General features: G+C 47.2%; 1 protein-coding gene across 1 annotated transcript in view; it reads left to right on the top strand.

The window, feature by feature from the left end:
• The window catches only part of cdh2 (cadherin 2, type 1, N-cadherin (neuronal)), a 174,154-nt gene that overhangs the window by 50,707 nt on the left and 105,256 nt on the right, over positions 1–18,191 (top strand). The window lies entirely within an intron of this gene.

Consider the following 18,191-nt stretch of genomic DNA (forward strand, 5'->3'; position numbering starts at 1 on the left):
TGCCTCGAAAACCAGTCCGGATCCTATACACGGTGACATTTTTGGCACCGAAATACAAATGAAGTGGAGAAAAGCACTCAAACCGCTCACCCAGCTTCAAGAAGCCCTTGGAGTTGCGGTTGTCCAGGAAGCGGGCTTGCAGCTTCTCAGACCGCTTTCCCTCACGTGGTCCATGTTCTCTGGAGCTGCCACTCAATTCTTCCGATGAGACTCTATCCCACTCGCTCTCTCCCTCCCTCCTGCTCGCTCTCTCCCTCCCAGAGGGCTTTGAGTGGAGCTCTGGGCTTTGATGATCAGGCTTTGTTCGACAAGTGCGCTCCCTGAGCAAATTGAATAAGGCGTGGGGGCGGGTGGCAGTGGGGAGGGTTTTGCCTGTGATGTCCTGGGCTGTGACCACTACCTTTTGGAGGATTTCAGACTCAGGGATATAGATGTTCCCATACCAGCCGGTCAGTACACTTTCCACCACATCTCTGTAGAAATTTGCCAGCGTTTCTGGTGTCCTACCAAACCTCCGCAAACTCCTGAGGAAGTGAACAAATTTTATTTGCATTGAGGGATGGGTTTACAATCAAAACCACTCAGGGGTAAAGTGTTTTTATTCAACTGTGAATTCTTTCTTTGGCTTGGCTTCGCGGACGAAGATTTATGGAGGGGGTAAAAGTCCACGTCAGCTGCAGGCTCGTTTGTGGATACCTTGTGAATACCTTGATAAGATCATATTTAAGAACACGTATGCCTTTGTTCCTGTTGTCTTAACTCTACCTCTTGCAGACTATGAATTTTGTATTGATTAACAGAATGCTTGGCAAGACTGCTCATCCATATTTGACCAGATCTTGGTACAAGTTAAGGGCAATGCAACTTTGAGTAACTTCTTTTGCCAGATAGGAGGTGCACTGGTCGCTTATCTGGCTTACTGAATCTCCAGCTTAGACCTGGAACTGAAGAGCAAGTCCATAAGACATAGGAGCAGAAATAGACTATTCAACCCATCGAGTCTGCCCTGCCATTCAATCATGAGCTGATCCATTTTCCCACTCAGCCCCACTGCCCGGCCTTCTCCCATAAGTTTTGATGCCCTGGCTCATCGAGAACGTATCAATCTCCACCTTAAATACTCCCAATGACTTGGCTCCACAACCCCATTACAACAAATCCCACCCTCTGGCTGAAGACATTTCTACACATTTCTGTTCTCAGAAGATGCCCTTCAATCCTGATGTTGTGTCTGCCCTCTTGTCTTCCATGGGGAACAACCTTTCAACGTTTGGAATGTTTCAAAAAGATCCCCTCCCTATTCTCAATTCCATCCAATTCAGCCAAGAGCTGTCAAACACTCCTCATAGGATAACCCTTCTGTTCCTGCAATCATCCATGAGTAAAGTCCACGTTTTGAGAGAAATGATCATCGCGGCGAGGAAAACTTGGAGAACACGGGAGGCTGCAGAAACTGGAATCTAGTGCAACAGAATCTGCTGGAGGAACTTGGGGCGGGGTGGGGGGGGTGTTGAATTAGTATCTGTGTGTGAGAGAGATCAACATGTAAGGGCAGGATCCTACTTCAAGGCGATGGCCATTCTTTTTCTCTCACTGATGCTGTTCGACCTGTGCTGAGTTCCTCCAGCTTGGGGTGGGGTGAAAGGAGTACAAGTTTGGGGAAAGTCGAGGACCGAGCAATGGGTCAAGTCTCCTTGTTGCAAGATAGAAGGTTATGGTCCATGTTCAGCAATGGGTGGTGCCAGGGTGGAGGAGCAGCAGTCTATTCAGCTCAGAAGTCAGCCCGACCAGAATCAGAATTTAATGTCACAAAATTTATTTTGCGGCTGCGTCACTAAATTGGTATAAATTGCATTTTTAAAATAGAAAAAGCGAGGTGGTCTTTGTGGTTTATTGACCATTCAGAGGTCTGGTGGCAGAGAAGAAGCCGTTTTTGACCCACTGAGTGTTTGTCTTCAGGTTCCTGTACCTCCTTCCTGATGGTAGCAGAGTGAAGAGGGCACGGTCTGGGTGGTGGGGGTCCTTGAGGATAGAAGCTGCCTTCTTGAGACACTTCCTCTTATCGCCGTCCTCCATACCAGACAGTGATGCAACCAGTCAGAATGCTCTTCACGGTACATGTGCATAAATTTGGAAGATTCTTTGGTGACCTACCGAAACGCCTCACAAAGTATAGCCACTTAAGATCAATGCTGGTTCCAGCTGGCAGAAGTTGACAAGGAATGGCAGATGGAATTTAACTTGGATTTGAGTGGATGTTGCCAGAGCAAATGACAGAAGAGTGTTGTAGAAAAGAAACACCTTGGGATACAAAGGCATCGTTCCTGGAAAGTGGCGACGTGCGGTGGTAAATGGACGCGCTTTGCAGGCGTTGACTGGTCTGTTGTTGGCAGACTCTGTCTGGCTTCGCTCACCAACATGCGGTCTGCGAGCAGGCGTACAAACAGCTGGTCTTGGTGTATTGGGAGTCCAGTGCCAGACTGAGAAAGCACCTCCGGGCAACAATGCCCATGTGTCCCAAGGCAACAGGTGGGTTTGGAATAAACCTCGCTGAAGGGCGCTGCTGTTAACATTGTCTTCTGATGTCTAGCAGCTGTTTTGCAATTTAAACATGGCTTTTCACATTTGTCTCCCTCCTCCCTCACATTCCTCATGTCATCATCAAATGCCACTCCACATCATCACCCTGGTCACAACCTCCTCTCACTGCTCCCTTCGCACAGAATGCACAGAAGCCTGAAATCCAGTGCCTCGAAGTTCCAGAACAGTTTTTAATCCAACAGATATCAGGTCCTTGAGCCTCTCCTCCAACCCAAATGATAAATCTCCCTGGGACCACCAAAAGACCCGTCTGCACTATTGAAACTCCACTATATTTTCTTGCACCAGCTGGAACTGGGAATATTTATCTGTAATTTAATATTTATTATCTCCTTGCATTTGTGGGAATTTAATGCCTACTCTTGTAGCTGTTGCATCTGTGTGGCTGCAGTAAGTTAGAATTTTGGTGCATCTTTTTAAAATCAAATTTGTTTTACAGCACACAGAACCCAATTCCAGCATTTTAAACCCATATCTCCCAAATTACCCAACAACCACAGTGCATTTGGGAGGGTGGGAGGAAACCGGAGCCCACAGGCGGAAGAACTAACAAACTCCTTACAGTCAGTACTGGATTTGTACCCAGGTTGCTGGCGCCGTAATAGCGTTGTGCTAGCCCATCTCTACATTGCGGTAATGAATTTGCTATGAACCTGTTTTCTCCAAATCTTTCACTTGTAAACAAGTCTGTATATTTGATCTCAGTGTTATATAGTTTGTAAAGAAAGCTGTGACTTCAACCCAGACAGATAGCGAGCTGCCTTGGGGTCTGGTTTCCAAATTTACTGCCTCACCTTTCTCCACGTTCATGTTTGATCAAAGCCAGTGAGTTTTGATGTGGTCTTAATGTATCTACAGGAAGCAATTCTTCCTTGACTGCCGGGTGTTAATGGCTTCAGGAAAGCACAAGTGTGGTTCTCCACCTCCTCTTCCGTAGCTCTTTGTTCAAAGTAAGTGTGAAGTGCTAATAGATGTGATTTGCTGGTAAGCTAAAGCCAGTCCCATTCTGCTGGATGGAGGTTGAACCAAGACAACCTGTGATACCATCTCAGAGAGAAGTGGGAGTCTTTCCTCACATGGTCCCGACCACTGTTTGCACCTTGATCAATATGACAGAGCAAAATGTCTTTCAGGTTCTAAATTTTAAATTTAGACATCCAACACTGTAACAGCCATTTCGACATATAAGCCCGTGCTGCCCGATTACACCTGATTGACCTATAAGCCCCCTCGCCCAGAACGTTTTAAAGGGTGGAAAGAAGCTGGGGCCCCCAGGGAAAACCTATGCAGACATGGGGAGAACGTAGAAACTCCTTATCGACAGTGCCGGATTTGAACCCCAGTCGCTGGCGCTATAACAGCGGGGCACTAGCTTGTCATGGAGGATGGAGGTGGTTGGAGAAGGGGTGATCACTGGAGCCAGAGGTTCCTGGGGCTGGAATCTTGATGTAGAGAAGGTTATAATGGGCAGAAGTGAAAGACAGTCAGATGGAACAGGAAGGGGTGGGGGTGCGTGAGACACAGTCCAGCCCACCATACAGCAAATACAGGCCCTTCAGCCCATGATGTTGTGTTGATCTTTATAAACCTACTCCACTTCAATCTAACCCCTCACTCCCTCACGCCTATAACCTGCAACGTGCATTCATATTAAACGCTAATTGCATATGATGCCAAACCTCCATTCCTTTCCTCTTGCACTCCCTTTTCTGGTACCCCTGGACAGCTAGTTCCAGGGCTCTGCCACGATGTAACAAAAAAGTCTTATTTAATTTAATTTTTTTTAATTTAAGGATACAGCAGGGTAACAGCCCCTTCTGGCCCATGCCACCCAAATACCTACTAACCCTGTGCATCTGGAATGTGGGAAGTGCATGTGTGGCCTCCGTCAGTCATGTTCGACCATGGGTACTGCGCCTCTAGTAGTTGGTGGTTTGCTGAGCGAAGTTGGAGTGGCCTCTCCAGGACCAGGGCCAGAGTAGAGTTGATATGAAGATCCGTCTGTTGCCCATCAGGAGGAACCGCCCCCACCCTCCATGCCAATGACAGGTCCGAAGGAACGACGAAAGTCTGTGCAGTCCAGTGCCAGCAGTATCACAGGAGTTGCCGTGCCGGTGCTGGGTACAGCAGTTGCTGTCTTCGGGGACTCTGGATTTTCCCTCGGGGTTGACTCGGTTCAGCCACAAGGCAGCGGAGGGTTGAAATCGGAATTTTCCCTCTCCTCGATGAGTTACCATTCGTGGTTAACAAGCCCTACCTACTCAGAGCAACTGGTTTCAAGGCGTCAGTGGCCCGCCGTTGCCCCTTTTGTCGGTGAGAACAGCTCCACTTGGCACAAGGACTACGCTGCGTGTGAAGGCCAGGAGTTGGACTGGGTTGTCAGAGGCTGTTTGAGACGCACGCCATGAAGAGCAGTTGTGCAACAGTGGGTGCCCCTCCCCATGACCACCCTCCAGCTAGGAAAACCTTTAGAGCTAATGTGGGAGGAAACCCACGCAGCCACAGGAGAACATACAGATAGCAGTGGATTTGAACCTGGGTCACCTGCGCTGTAATAATGTTGCACTAAATGTGGTTTGTACTCATAGAAAATCACAGCGCAGTATAGGCCATTCAGCCCACCGTGCTCTGCCAACCTAATAACCTACTTTGACCACTGCCAAGAATTACCCTATTATCTAACCTTTTCTCAATTCCACGTACCTATCTTAAAAGATCCTGCCTCCGCTCTCTGTAAATAACCTACCTCCCTGTACTTTTAATCCCAAGCACCATAAAATATGTCCAACCCTCCCCGTGTTAGCCTACCAACTACAGGTAGCCCACGCTTAGTGGAAGTTCGCTTTACGCCACTCGCTTTTACGAAAACGGTGTTTGTTTTCTTTAACCGAAAGAGATCCGGAGGATTTGACAATAGAAGGTAAAAAGAGCGAGTGTTCAGCATTTGTTTTGCAGTGAGCTGTTTATAGAGGCAGTGCACTCCCCAGGCAGCGAGAGGGATACCGCTAAGCTCCTCCCCCAGGAACTACATTTCGACTCTCAGCATTAAGCTTTGAATTGTGTCTGTCAGCATCTGTTTGTGAGCTTTATCTCTATTCATTTTTGTGCTTCCGTTAGCAAGACGTCCTCCGGTATCAGAAAAGCCTAAGAGAGCTCATATGGGTGTTATGCTTTAGTGTAAAACTGGACATAACTAAGCATTTCAGTTTTGGTGAATGCAATGAAGGCAGTGCCTGCATTGAACTTTGTTCACAAGATCAAGGAATAGAAGTAGGCCATTCGGCCCAAGGAGTCTGCTCTGCAAGTCCACCCTGATGAGCGAAATTGTTCTCGCATCGAGTTCCAAATACCAGCCTTTTCTCCATAGCCCTTGATCCCCTGACTAATTAGATCCTTGTCAATCTCCCCCTTAAACTCCCCCAGTGATCAGGCCTCCACAGCTGTATGTGGCAACGAATTCCACAAATCCACGACCCTCTGGCTGGAGAAATCTCTCCTCATCTCTGTTTTAAATGGGTCCCTTCTCATTCTGAGACTGTGCCCTCTTGCCCTGGATTCATCCACCAAGGGAAACATCTTATTCACACCGACTCTGTCCAATCCTTTCAGCATTCGAAATGTCTCTATGAGATCCCCTCTCATTCTTCTATTCTCCAATGAATCCAGTCCAAGAGCCGATAAAAGTTCCTCATATGTTAGCCCCTGCAGTCCAGGAACCATCCTGGTAAATCTTCTCTGGACTTGCTCCAACATCATTACATCCCTTCTAAGATCAGGTGCCCAAAACTGCACACAGTTACTTCAAATGAGGACTCACCAGTGCCCCATAGAGCCTCATCAGCACCTCTTTACTCTTGTATGCTATTCCTCTTGAAATGGATGCCAACATAGCATTTGCTTTCTTTACCGCCAATCCAATCTGGTGGTTAACCTTTAGTATGGTTAATTGGTATGATTTGGTAGGTTATTTTTTGGGTCTGGGAACGCTCAAAGATTTTTCCTATTTAATTAATTATAACTGCTTCTTTGCTTTATGCCATTTTGGCTTAAGAAAAGTTTCTTTGGAATGCTCTACTTTCAGATAGTGGGGGCAACCTGTACTTGGTAGCTGGTAACCAGTGGTGGTAGATCCATCGCTGACTGGTGTAGGTGAAATGGCCACTGCCTGTGTTGTTCATGTTACAAGGAAGAATTCTGGGTGCAATGTGGTTTCTTGGCTGGTGAATAGAGGCTTTACAATCGCACACCTTCCTAACCCTGTAACATGTGGGATCTCATATTATCAGATTTTGTTGGCTTTGCTGAGGGTGTTCAGTGCTTTTCACATCATGGAAGCATTAAAGTAACTTACTAAAACCATTCCAAGCTTTATTATAGATGTTTTGTACATAAACCAGCAAGACCATCTAACAGCTTGAGAATGGAATGTTTTTAATATTTCCTCAATTCTAGAATCACATCACACTTTTCATGTGCCTGTCCCATCAGGTACGAGGTATCCTTGTTGTGGAAATCTGTTTCCGATTCAGAGATGATATCGTGGAGGTTTACTAATGAATTTCATGTGGAAGGTACCCTTGTTTAATGCTATCAGATGTTTTATGGATAAACGTTTGAGATTATTGTCCTTCTGTTCAGTAAATACCATCAGTTTTATGTGATTGTGGTGCAGGGAGATCACTTTTATGGGTCTGTTCTCGCATGCACAGCATTGTTCATTCTTGGTGTTTATTAAGGATGGTGTTGGGTGAAGCTTGGTGGGAGGGGGAGGGGTTTCATTTCACTAGTGCCCTTTTAAGGAATTCTGAAGGGGTTTTGTAATGTGGGGAATGTGGAAATCAGTCCGCACACCAGAAGGTGCCATAAACTGTAATGACCTTTACTAAATTGGACTGAGGGGCAAATCCCTCCCCCAAGGAGAGGTGGCTTTGGATGGCAGTACTGTCATTGTCGAGGGGGGATCGACAGACTATGTGGACTCTTGGCTGTGGATACTCGTGCTGTCGGTAGCCCCTTTTACATAGCCTCTTCAAGTCGGGAATATCGTGCCTTTATTGAGCCACGCCATTCTGTGTAAAAGGTACAAACACGGAATGGGGGGGTTGGTGGTCATTAATAGTCCAGTCTTTTAAGCCAGGAGTGGAATACCAGCATTGATTGGTTCAATGTAAAGAAGCAAAGCCGGCTTGATGACAGGTCTTCTTTACGGCAGTATTGTGGGATCTCTGGGTACAAAGGGCTAGTGCCGAGTTGGATCGATGGTCTCTTAGCTGTGCGCCTTGGGGTGGATGGCGGTGCCATCATTGTTGAGGGGGGATCGACGGACTCTACCTATGGGACTCTGGGGTGCCTGACTTGATGAGCAAGCTTGAATGTTTGTGTCACATACACAAGTGCAACGTGTAGTTGCAAAGAGTGACACAGGTATGTATGGTATGACAGCAAAGTATAAATTATTTACCACAGTAGGCCATGAAAAGGAGATAAATACTGTATAAATGGATAAATAAATGTTCACAGTCTCAGTTACTTTAGAAAAAAGTCACATTTCAAGATCCTCTGGTGCTCCCAGAGTAGTTTAGGGTTGGAGTTTTATGAGAAAGTTCAGTTGGGGGGGGGGGGAGGAGCTGGTTTTGAACTAAGAAGTACCGGTCTTCAGGCTTCTGTACATCCTACCTGAAGGGAGCAGTGAGAAGAGGTTGTGATCTGGATGATGGGGGCCCTCTAGGGTGTCGATTGCCTTCTCGGGGTAGTGACTCCACACGGATGTCTGTAATGGACGGGAGGTTGGTGCCTGTGAAGAACCTGGCGAGGTTTCTGCAGCCTTCAGCGATTCTGGGCAATCGGTGCGGTGACACAAGGAGGATCGGGGAGGTGCTGGACAGCTCGTGGCGGCAGATGGGAATCTAGATGCCAGTTCTACACCTGAAACATTGACCATCCTTTTTCCTCCACAGATGCTGCTTGATCCAGCAGCTGTGGCTTTTGGGCTATGTCGAGCGGTTGGGGCCAATCCCTACATTTTTCATGGATAGATGTTGGCCCCAGGGTTCGAGTGAGAAATTCTCCCCAACTTCCTCTTTGGGATTGTAAAATGAGCTCCTTGGTGTAAGAATGGAGGGTCACCATGCACGACAAAGTCGAGGGTGAGGGTTGGGCCAGTTTTCAATTGATCATTCCAGTAATCGTGAGTGAACAACGAGAAGCTGGTTGGACTCGATGGATCAGGCAGCGTCTGTGGTGAGAAATGGTCGGTCAAAGTTTCAGGTCACGACTAAATTGGAAGGAGACAATGAGTCTAAAATAGGGACAGAGGGAGTGGTTTGATAATCTGTGGTGTAATCGCTCAGATTCTCAGCTGACCCCCTTGAACACTGCCCGATCCGCTGACTCGAGTGTGGTGATGTGTCTAAACTGTTCTGTGCTGTCCAGTGTATAAGAGGCTGGCCCGCCCACTGATGACTCGATCCCCTGTAACCTCCTCCCCCGTGACCTGGCCTTAAAGGTCGACCTCCCTGTCCCTTTCCATTCATTTCCAGCACATGGAGTTGGGCCAGCCAAAATCTAATCTAATCATTCCTCACTCAGCCTTTGGAGTCGTTGATAGTATCATCGAGGAAGTCCAGTCACCGTTCTTCAGCCTCCTGTGACCAACCTTCCGACTGTCCTCATTTCCAGAGCTTCTATTTTTTGGGCTCTGTCAGTATGAAGGCATAAGGAGCATGGCCAGGTGATCCTCCTTGCCAAAATCCGGTCTCAGGAAAGAATGGAGGGCCTTCCCTATCCTGGTGTAGCAGTGATTGAGTGTGCTGGATGTGTACAACCTGACGAAGCAGGGCTTCTCCGGACCATGGTGCAGCACATGCAATTCCCAGCATGTCGACATAAAAATGGAATTTTAAATTAATATATGTCAATATTTTGGGATGATTTACTCAGTGAAAAGAATACTGTTCATCACTCTCACAGCCAGCTGGAAGAAGCTGTTTCCCAACTTGGCAGTCGTGATTTTGATCTGTCCCTCCTTTGTGGTTCTTGGTTTGCAGGAGCGTACACTCACTGCCTTCACACCTGGTTCTTGGCCGTCTGATGCTCATCCCCTATGTGGCCTTTTCTTTTGAACTGAAGATTTCCAAGCTGAAGAAACGTGTCTGATTTTTATTTTCTCTGGACCACCCGATCCGGCATTGGGGGGGGAGCTGAATATCCAGTTCAATCCCAGCCCAGAAGCAGCTTTGTATATCTTCCGTGCAGTAGATAAAAACCATTCTTTTGTGTTTGTGTCTTCCCCCCCCCACCCCCCCCCCCCCCCCCAGTTTTTGACTGATTGCTGGTCCTGTGTGCCTGCGCCAAGCCTGGGTAAATCTCCTCAGCAGGTAGTCCAGTTCGCTCAGATTGCCTGGGGCCGGACTTAATTGGAAAAGCTGGGGTTGATAATCGGTTGCGTAAACTAGACATGACTCTGGACGAGTAACCGCATGTTGTCAGCAGCCGAGATATCCGCCACCGTGTCTCTGCAAATTTCAATGAGGGGTGGGTTATGTTAACCTCCTTGGACCTTGAGAAAACTGCCTGTGAGGAATGAGTTGGGGGGAAAAACCCTTCATTCGGTTCTGAGGTTCTTTCACCTGGGAAAGTTGTGAATAGCATATGTTTCCTTTTCAGGCAGAATCCGTGCAATTGTTGTAATTCTTCAAAGATGAAATAGGAGACCTGTCTCTGTGGGAGCCATTTCAGATTGATTTTGCACAGTGAAGCCAGTGCTGGTAATTAGATAGGGGGGGGATGGACGTTTTCAGGTTGCACTTTGAAGAATCCCCAGTGGAGAGCTTTGTTTGCTGGTTACAGACTGTTGTTCTAACACTCTCCTGCCAAAAGTGTGGGCATCAAACGCTCCTCCTTTATTTCTTCTTCCTTTCCCCGCATCCATCTCCATTTTGAAACGAGGTGGTAAATTTTAAATTTAGACCTACTGCAGGGTAACGGGCCATTTCAGCCCACGAGTCCATGCTGCCCAATTCACACCCAATTAGCCTACACCCCTGGTGTGTTTCAAATATTGGGAGGAAACCGGAGCCCCTGGGGAAAAAACCCACCCAGACACCGGGAGACTGTACAAACTCCTTACAGACAGCGCGGGATTCGAACCCCAATTCCTGGTGCTGTAAAGGCGTGGCGCTGACCACTACGCCAACCGTGATGCCTAAATAGTCGGGACTGGCCACGGAGATTTGTCTGACCCTGGCCTTGCCCATCCTCAAGTTGAGCCCAAATGTGAACTTGAGCAGCACCTTATAGTAATCCTGGATAGCCTTGTACCCACTTGCATGAACACAGTTTTGTGCTCTCCACCTCCATCAGGTTCCATCTCTTTGACTCCTCCTGTTCTTACTTGTCTCCACCCCTCCCCCCCCCCCACTTCCTGCCTGAGCATTCTCTCCCTCTACTCCTCCTCCACCTCCTGTCCAGTACCCCATCCCACCTGCGAGTCTTCCCCCTCCTTGGTATAGATGAAATCTCCCCTTCCAACCGATAGAACACTGGAGCGCAGCACAGGCCCTTCAGCCCACAATATTTTGCCAACCCATATATACCTAAACACAAAACAAATCTCTCCCAACCATGTGTAACCCTTCCATCCATGTGCCTGTCAAAGGGTGTCTCAAATGTCCCTATTGTTCCAGCCTCCAGCAGCACCCCCGACAATGTATCCCAAGCACCCACAACATTGATGTCTCCCCTAAATATTCCTCCCTTCACCTTGTCCTCTGGTGTTTGCTCCTCTCGCCCTGGGAAAAAAGGATGGTGGCTGTCTGTCTGCCTTATCTTTGCCTCTCAGACTTTTGTAGACCTCTAAGTCTCCCTCCTCCTCCTTTGCTCCAAAGAAAAAAATCCCCCAGGTCTGCTAACCTTGCCTCATTAGACTTATTTTCCAATTCGGGCAACATCCTGGTAAATCTCCTCTGCACCCTCTCCACAGCTTCCACATCCTTCCTGAGGTGACCAGAACTGAACACAGTGCTCCCAAGTTTGGTCTAAGCTGCAACATCACCTCACAACTCCTGAACTCAGTCCCCTGACTAATGAAGCCCAGCATCCCAAGGCCTTCTGAACTGACTTGTGGGCCGAAATGGCCTGTTACCGTGCTGTACATCTTTTAAAAAAAATACTTTTGGTAGTTTACTGTCTAGTTGGACTTGCTTTCAATTGATAGATGTTGTTGCTTGGAATGTAAGGGGCAGTCCCAGGGCACCACTGCTCAATACAAGAGGGCATGGTTTTAAGGTAATAGTGGGATGTTCAAGGGAGATATTAGAGGAAGGTTTTTACCCAGAGAGCAGTTGGTGCGTGGAATGCACGACCTGGGTCAGTGGTGGAGGCAGGTACATTTGGTGAAAATCAAGAGACGACTAGACGAGTATATGGAGGAATTTAAAGTGGAGGGTGATGGGGGAGGCAGGGTCTAAAGGTCAGCACCACATTGTAGACTGAAGGAACTGTACTGTGCTGTCCTTTTCCATGTGAAGGCAGTGACATCCTTCCTGGTTGGAACTGATGTTGAAGTATGTGGAGCTCAGTCCTTTTCTCAGCTCAGACTTAGGGAATAACTTCAGACGCGAACCTATTCTCTAGCTTGCATTGCTTAATTGATTTGCAGAATCTCGCCCATGAAGCTTAGATATCTATAACCCAGTAGCTCCAAACAAGATCCAAGGCCTGCTGCTTACACAGCAGTTATCTGGTTTATTTGCGTATTTCGGACAGACACCCTTGATTAGGGATTCACAACTTCCTCATGTTATAGGCATTTCCTGTATCAGACTTGATCGGAATAGTGACATCAGAACAGTGCGGTCAATATCTTTGCACCCATTGTACAGATAACTCACAACCATCGTGCACGTTATAAAGTTTAAGCTGATAATGGATAGTTCAAGGCTGTAAACAAATTTAATCATATCCCAATCCTTTTGCACAATTCCTTTTTTTTAACTTTATTTAAGATTTTATAACATGAATAACATATAGGATTACATTAAAAAAAATTAAGAATAAAATAATAAAATTACAATACAGTATCAGTAATCTAACTTTTGCACAATTCCTCAACTGATGGTGTCCGGGCCAGCGACCCCAGGGCTTGTGTGCATCTGTCTTTAAAGGGGAAAGACCATCCCCAACAGTCACTCTGTTCTCAGCACTGTGTCACGGGGAGGGGTGACAAGGCAGATGGGGAAAGGCCCAATGACGTGGTTGAAGCCCCCGCCCCAGTTCCTTGAGATCTCTGGGCCGCAAAAGTACAAGAGCAGACGGTGCTGGGAACTTGCATCAAGAAACCCAACGTTGTATTTCTCTTGTAGTTTACGTGATAAATATAATTTTTTCCTGAAAATATGGAGCCCACATTTACAATATGTTGGTTTGAAAATATAAGCTCTCAGTAACTCATCCTGGTGATGGTTTTCGGTTTCACGGCGGTTGATTTAAATTTGTATTTCTATTTTAGTGGGATAGATGGGATGGAGGAGGGTGGTGGGGAGGGATGGAGGGATTAGGTTTGTATACCACATGTATTTCTTTTTTATATATGTATATATGTGTATATGTGTATATATATATATATATATATATATATATATATATATATATAGGACTGCCTAAAGAAATCTCTTGGTGCCTGCCACATTGACCACCGCCAGTGGGCTGATAACGCCTCAAACCGTGCATCTTGGCGCCTCACAGTTTGGCGGGCAGCAGCCTCCTTTGAAGAAGACCGCAGAGCCCACCTCACTGACAAAAGGCAAAGGAGGAAAAACCCAACACCCAACCCCAACCAACCAATTTTCCCTTGCAACCGCTGCAATCGTGTCTGCCTGTCCCGCATCGGACTGGTCAGCCACAAACGAGCCTGCAGCTGACGTGGACTTTTTACCCCCTCCATAAATCTTCGTCCGCGAAGCCAAGCCAAAGAAAGAGATATATGTATGTATATATGTATTCATTCCATTATTAATTGAAATGTAATTGTGGTTTTTAAACATTTTTAAAAATTAAAAATAAGCCCAATGTTAGCAGCAGGCATGTATAAACCTCGCTAAGTTCCCACCTCAGCAGAAAAATCCTGCTGGCATTTACTCCACCCCTGGTAATTTTGTACATCTCTTTATCGAATCTCCCCTCATTCTCCTTCACTCCAGAGAAGGGCTCCCGAAGGTCCTCGGCCACTGAAAGCCTCCTGGTCATATCAGAAGTTCGGGTGGTCGACGGTTTAAGGAGGGGTCTGTGGAGCTGCAGGGGCCGAGGGAGCGCAGGACGTGAATCCACGGACACTCAGAAGCAGAAGCCCCTTTCACACTTGCAAGTGGTCCCAGGAATTAGCGGCCAATTGGTCTTTAACGTGCCTAGCGTGAAAGGAAAATTGTCTCAATGCCGGTGCCAGGAGTCATCATCTCACGCCGGGTATTGACGGCCTTGGACCCTGGTGCAATCTCTGGTGCCTGCAAACGCCGACGTTACGTTCAGGCAATGGTAGAATGGGCAATTGCATTGTGGGATTGAAATGACCCAAGATCTTTGCATGGGCAGGAACATGAAGGAAGAAAAGATTAAAATGAATGAAAATCTTTGCTGTGGGAAGGTCGCAGCGAGAGAGAGAGAGAGAGAAAGTGCTAAACAGCCAGAGTAAGTTAGAAATGCAGAATTTATAAAGACTGTGGTGGGTGGGGGAAAGCGATGGTGGACCTCACTTCTCAGAATGCCGTGTGGCAGAGAAATCCATGCATGAGTGCTCTGCATGCAGCCGTGCACGTAGTAGCCCTATCTCTGCCACACGGCATTCTGGGAGGGCAGGTTTGCCGTCACTTTTCCCCCCTCAGTATGTCTATACTGTGAGCGATAACGCTACTAACTTTCTCACTATTTATTGCTCGCACTTTCCCATGGTCCCTTCTAAATGTTTATAAAGGTTGGCACCACAGCAACAGGGGCTGAAGGGCTCATACTGTGCTGGACATAAAGCTTAATCATGTTATAATTAGGCATGATTAATTTTGTTCAAATATACGATCATAATACATGGATCAGGATTTGGGGCAGGTCCACCATCGCTCGATGCGTCAAGACGTCACTGGTAGAAGGTAGAACAGTCCCAACCCTGGGGATGGCTCCTTGCAAGTGTGAAAGCGTTCAGTGTCCCAGTTAGGAGTGGCCTAGTGACACACTGAGGGAACTCTCTTTTTCCTTTCTCTTATTGTTAGGGATGGCAGGTAATGCTGATGGTGACTTTGTTTGCCTTGAGGCAAGCAAAAGTATATCATGTATGTATCATTCTTTAATGAATAAGGTCCTCACCTTTCCCTGCAACTCAGATTCTTGAGTCCTGGCAACATTCCTTGTAAATCTAGTTTCTAAATCTGGAGGGCATAGGTTTAAGGTAAGGGGTATGAAGTTCAAAGGGAATTTGAGGAGGAATTCTTTTCACCCAATGGGATCATTGGAACCTGGAACTTTCTGCTGAATGCATGCTCGATCTCAAGTCATCAAAACCGAACCACCAGTGCAAAAGAAGGCTGGTGAATGGGACGAATGTAGACAGGGTGATGGGCTGAACGACGGCCTTTTTCTGTGCTGAGGGATTCTTGACAGGCACAGTGTGTCCTAGAGAACTGGGGTTGTCATTGGACAGAACCATTCTAACCAAGCGAGGTGGAGAGAACTGGAGGCAACGAGTTAAGGGTGAAAAGTGAAATGTTTAAAGTGCAATCGCAACGTCCCCGCAGACTTTTGTGTTTCACTCCGAGGGGACCATTGTGGGGTGGTTTCACTCAGAGAGTGGTGAGGGTGTGGAATGAGCTGCGCCGAAGGGGTGAATGTTGGCTTGATTTGAACATTTAAGAAGAATTTTGGACAGGTAGACGGATGGGAGGAGCATTACATTTATTTTTTAAATTTATATTTAGATATACAGCACGGTAACAGGCCCTTTCAGCCCATGAGCCCGAGCTGCCCAATTATACCCAATTGACCTACAGCCCCTGGTACGTTTTGAGTGGTGGGAGGAAACCAGAACCCCTGGTTAAAAACCCACGCAGACACGGGGAGAACAAACAAATTCCTTGGAGACAGTGCGGGATTCGAATCCAGGTCCTGACCGCTGGCGCTGTAAAGACTATGCCAACCATGCCTCCATTATGGAGGGCAATGCAGGTCAGTGGGATTAGGTAAACAGTTTGACGTGGACGAGATGGGCCGAAGGGTCTGTTTCGCTGCTGTAGTGCTCTCAGTTGGTAATATTGTTGTACGCATAAGTTCGGGCTACAGATGCACTGACTTTCCTACTTGCTGAAGCCACACAGGGACGTAAGATAAACCAGGAACAATAGAGAGGGATAGATTAAATATTCACAGTTACAATTGGGGCAAGAAAAAGTGTATCATGGTTCAGGTGAAGGCAAATGAACAATGTCTTGTGTCTGCTCAACTGTGGAGCAGTCTCTTTTTTAAATTTCTGTTCTTGTGCATCGATTCCTTGTTCCTGTGGGCATCAGCTAGCCTTTCCGAGACCTTCCGTCAGCTTTGTCACCCCACCCCCTGCACCCCTCTCCCACCACCTATCGGGTCGTTACATCTCCATCTGGTCCCTGTGAAGTGGAATCTGATCTTCCAGGAATGCCGAGGTTGGGGAATTGGACATGAGGAAGATGCATTTCAAAGGTGGGGGGGGGATGGCAGTGTGTTCGGATGCCTTTCACTGTTCCAAGGCGGGGGGGTGGGGGGAGTTTGGCTTTCATCGGACAGTATGAATGGGCTCTTTTGATGCTTACAATGTCTGAGCTCCCGCAGCCTCGGTCCTTTGTAGAGAGGCACTGAAGGATTTCACAATGTGCATAACCTTTGACTCGTGCTCCCCCCCCCCCCCCTCCCCTGAGAGCGCAGAGCGGATGACTGGATGTGGCATTGTTTCAGCAGATCGCTGTGCCCCTTGAGTGTTCCTTGTCGTTAAGAGAGCCCAGCTTGCAATCCCTGCCGTGTTTTTAAAGGGCAGGTCTCAGACTGTTCAATTCATTTGTGCTTAATTAGTTGTAATCTTAAACCAGAGTGACAGTGTTGTCGAGCGGAGAGGAGGCTGTAGGCATAGCAACCAGGCAACCGATGTGTTAATTGGTACACCACAAACAACAGCCGAGAGACGGGAATCAGGGAGCCTTAGTTCCCCCAGTATTGTACAGGCCCAACGCACTTGACAGCAAACGGAGTTTTATTTCTAAGCGCGGATGCAGGTCGGCAACTGTGTTGCTGTGCTAATGTGAAAACACAGAGTGCTGGAGAAACTCTGCAGGTCAAACAGTGTCCTTTATGTAGCAAAGGTTAAAAAAAATACATCACTGACGTTTCGGGCTTGAGCCCTTCATCAAGGTATGGGGAAAATGTTGGCAGATGTCTACACAAAAGGGAGGGGGAGGGAGGGGTGGTCACAAAGGCAGGAGGTAATAGGTGAAGGGAGGGACGGGACAACAGAGATCAAGGGGAGGAGGGATGGTTGAGTGAATAGAGAGGGAAGGCAAGTTTCCAGCATTATGGCTTCAGCCCGAAACGCTCAGTGCTTTCTGCCCCAGTCTCCGGTGTCCCAAGCTCCTCTGACAGGCTGGTGAACCTGGCCCAGATTGTGGCCCACCTGCAGCTGTCTTGGTACCGAGTAGTTCTCCGAATTCCCCAGCTCATGGCTGCGTGTAACGGTCCTCCTCCTCCACCCTGGATGCCACCTTTTCAAGGGTAGGTGGCCTTCTGAGGAAGGGTTGGGTAGGCCTCGAGTAGGTTGAGGGGATGCAAGATCCTGAGTGGAGTTCTGCAAGAAAGCCTCCACACGCAAACATGCTGGAGAAACTCAGCAGGTCATGCGGCATCCATAGGAAGGAAAGAGGAACCGAAACGTTGGTTACCCTTGAATTTACTGTGGATTCTGCGTGACTTGCTGAGTTTCTCCAACACATTGTGAATTGCACAAGATCTTGGGGCACTGGCAAGATGCATGTGGATATTCTCTCTTTGTGAGTCTACGTGCAACTTGGAATTGCTGTTTAAAACCAAGTGCTGCCTATTTGAGATAAAAGATCAAGCATGTTTTTTCTTTTGAGGCTGGCTCCTTTTGGAGTTCTCTTCATCAAAGAGCAGTGGAAATGGTGTTAGAATCTTTTTTTAGGGAAAGATGTGTTTTTGATGTGCAAGGAAGTCTTTCATCGGACAAACTAGCCCTATAGCCTACAGCATTTTCTCTGGGCACAAAACCTCGTGCTCTTTCCTGCCATCTTTATATTACTCAAGTACCATATCTGATTGTTTTAGCTTCTTAACCTTGCAAAGTGAATGAGCAGATTGGATAGTGTTGTGAGCCCAGAGGACCCCAAAACCCAGCAGCAATAGAAATTCACCAAGACAAATCGTTACTTAAACAAAAGCTGCTTTTAATTTTCTTTAAACATAATAGCAGGATCAATCTTAAACTTTTTACTATTAACTATGCAGACGATACTAAGATAGGTGGAATAGTGGATAATGAAGAAGGTTTTCAAGGATTGCAGAGGGATTTGGGC

This window comes from Narcine bancroftii, chromosome 2 (genome assembly GCF_036971445.1).
Source record: "Narcine bancroftii isolate sNarBan1 chromosome 2, sNarBan1.hap1, whole genome shotgun sequence".
Taxonomy (NCBI): Eukaryota; Metazoa; Chordata; class Chondrichthyes; order Torpediniformes; family Narcinidae; genus Narcine; species Narcine bancroftii.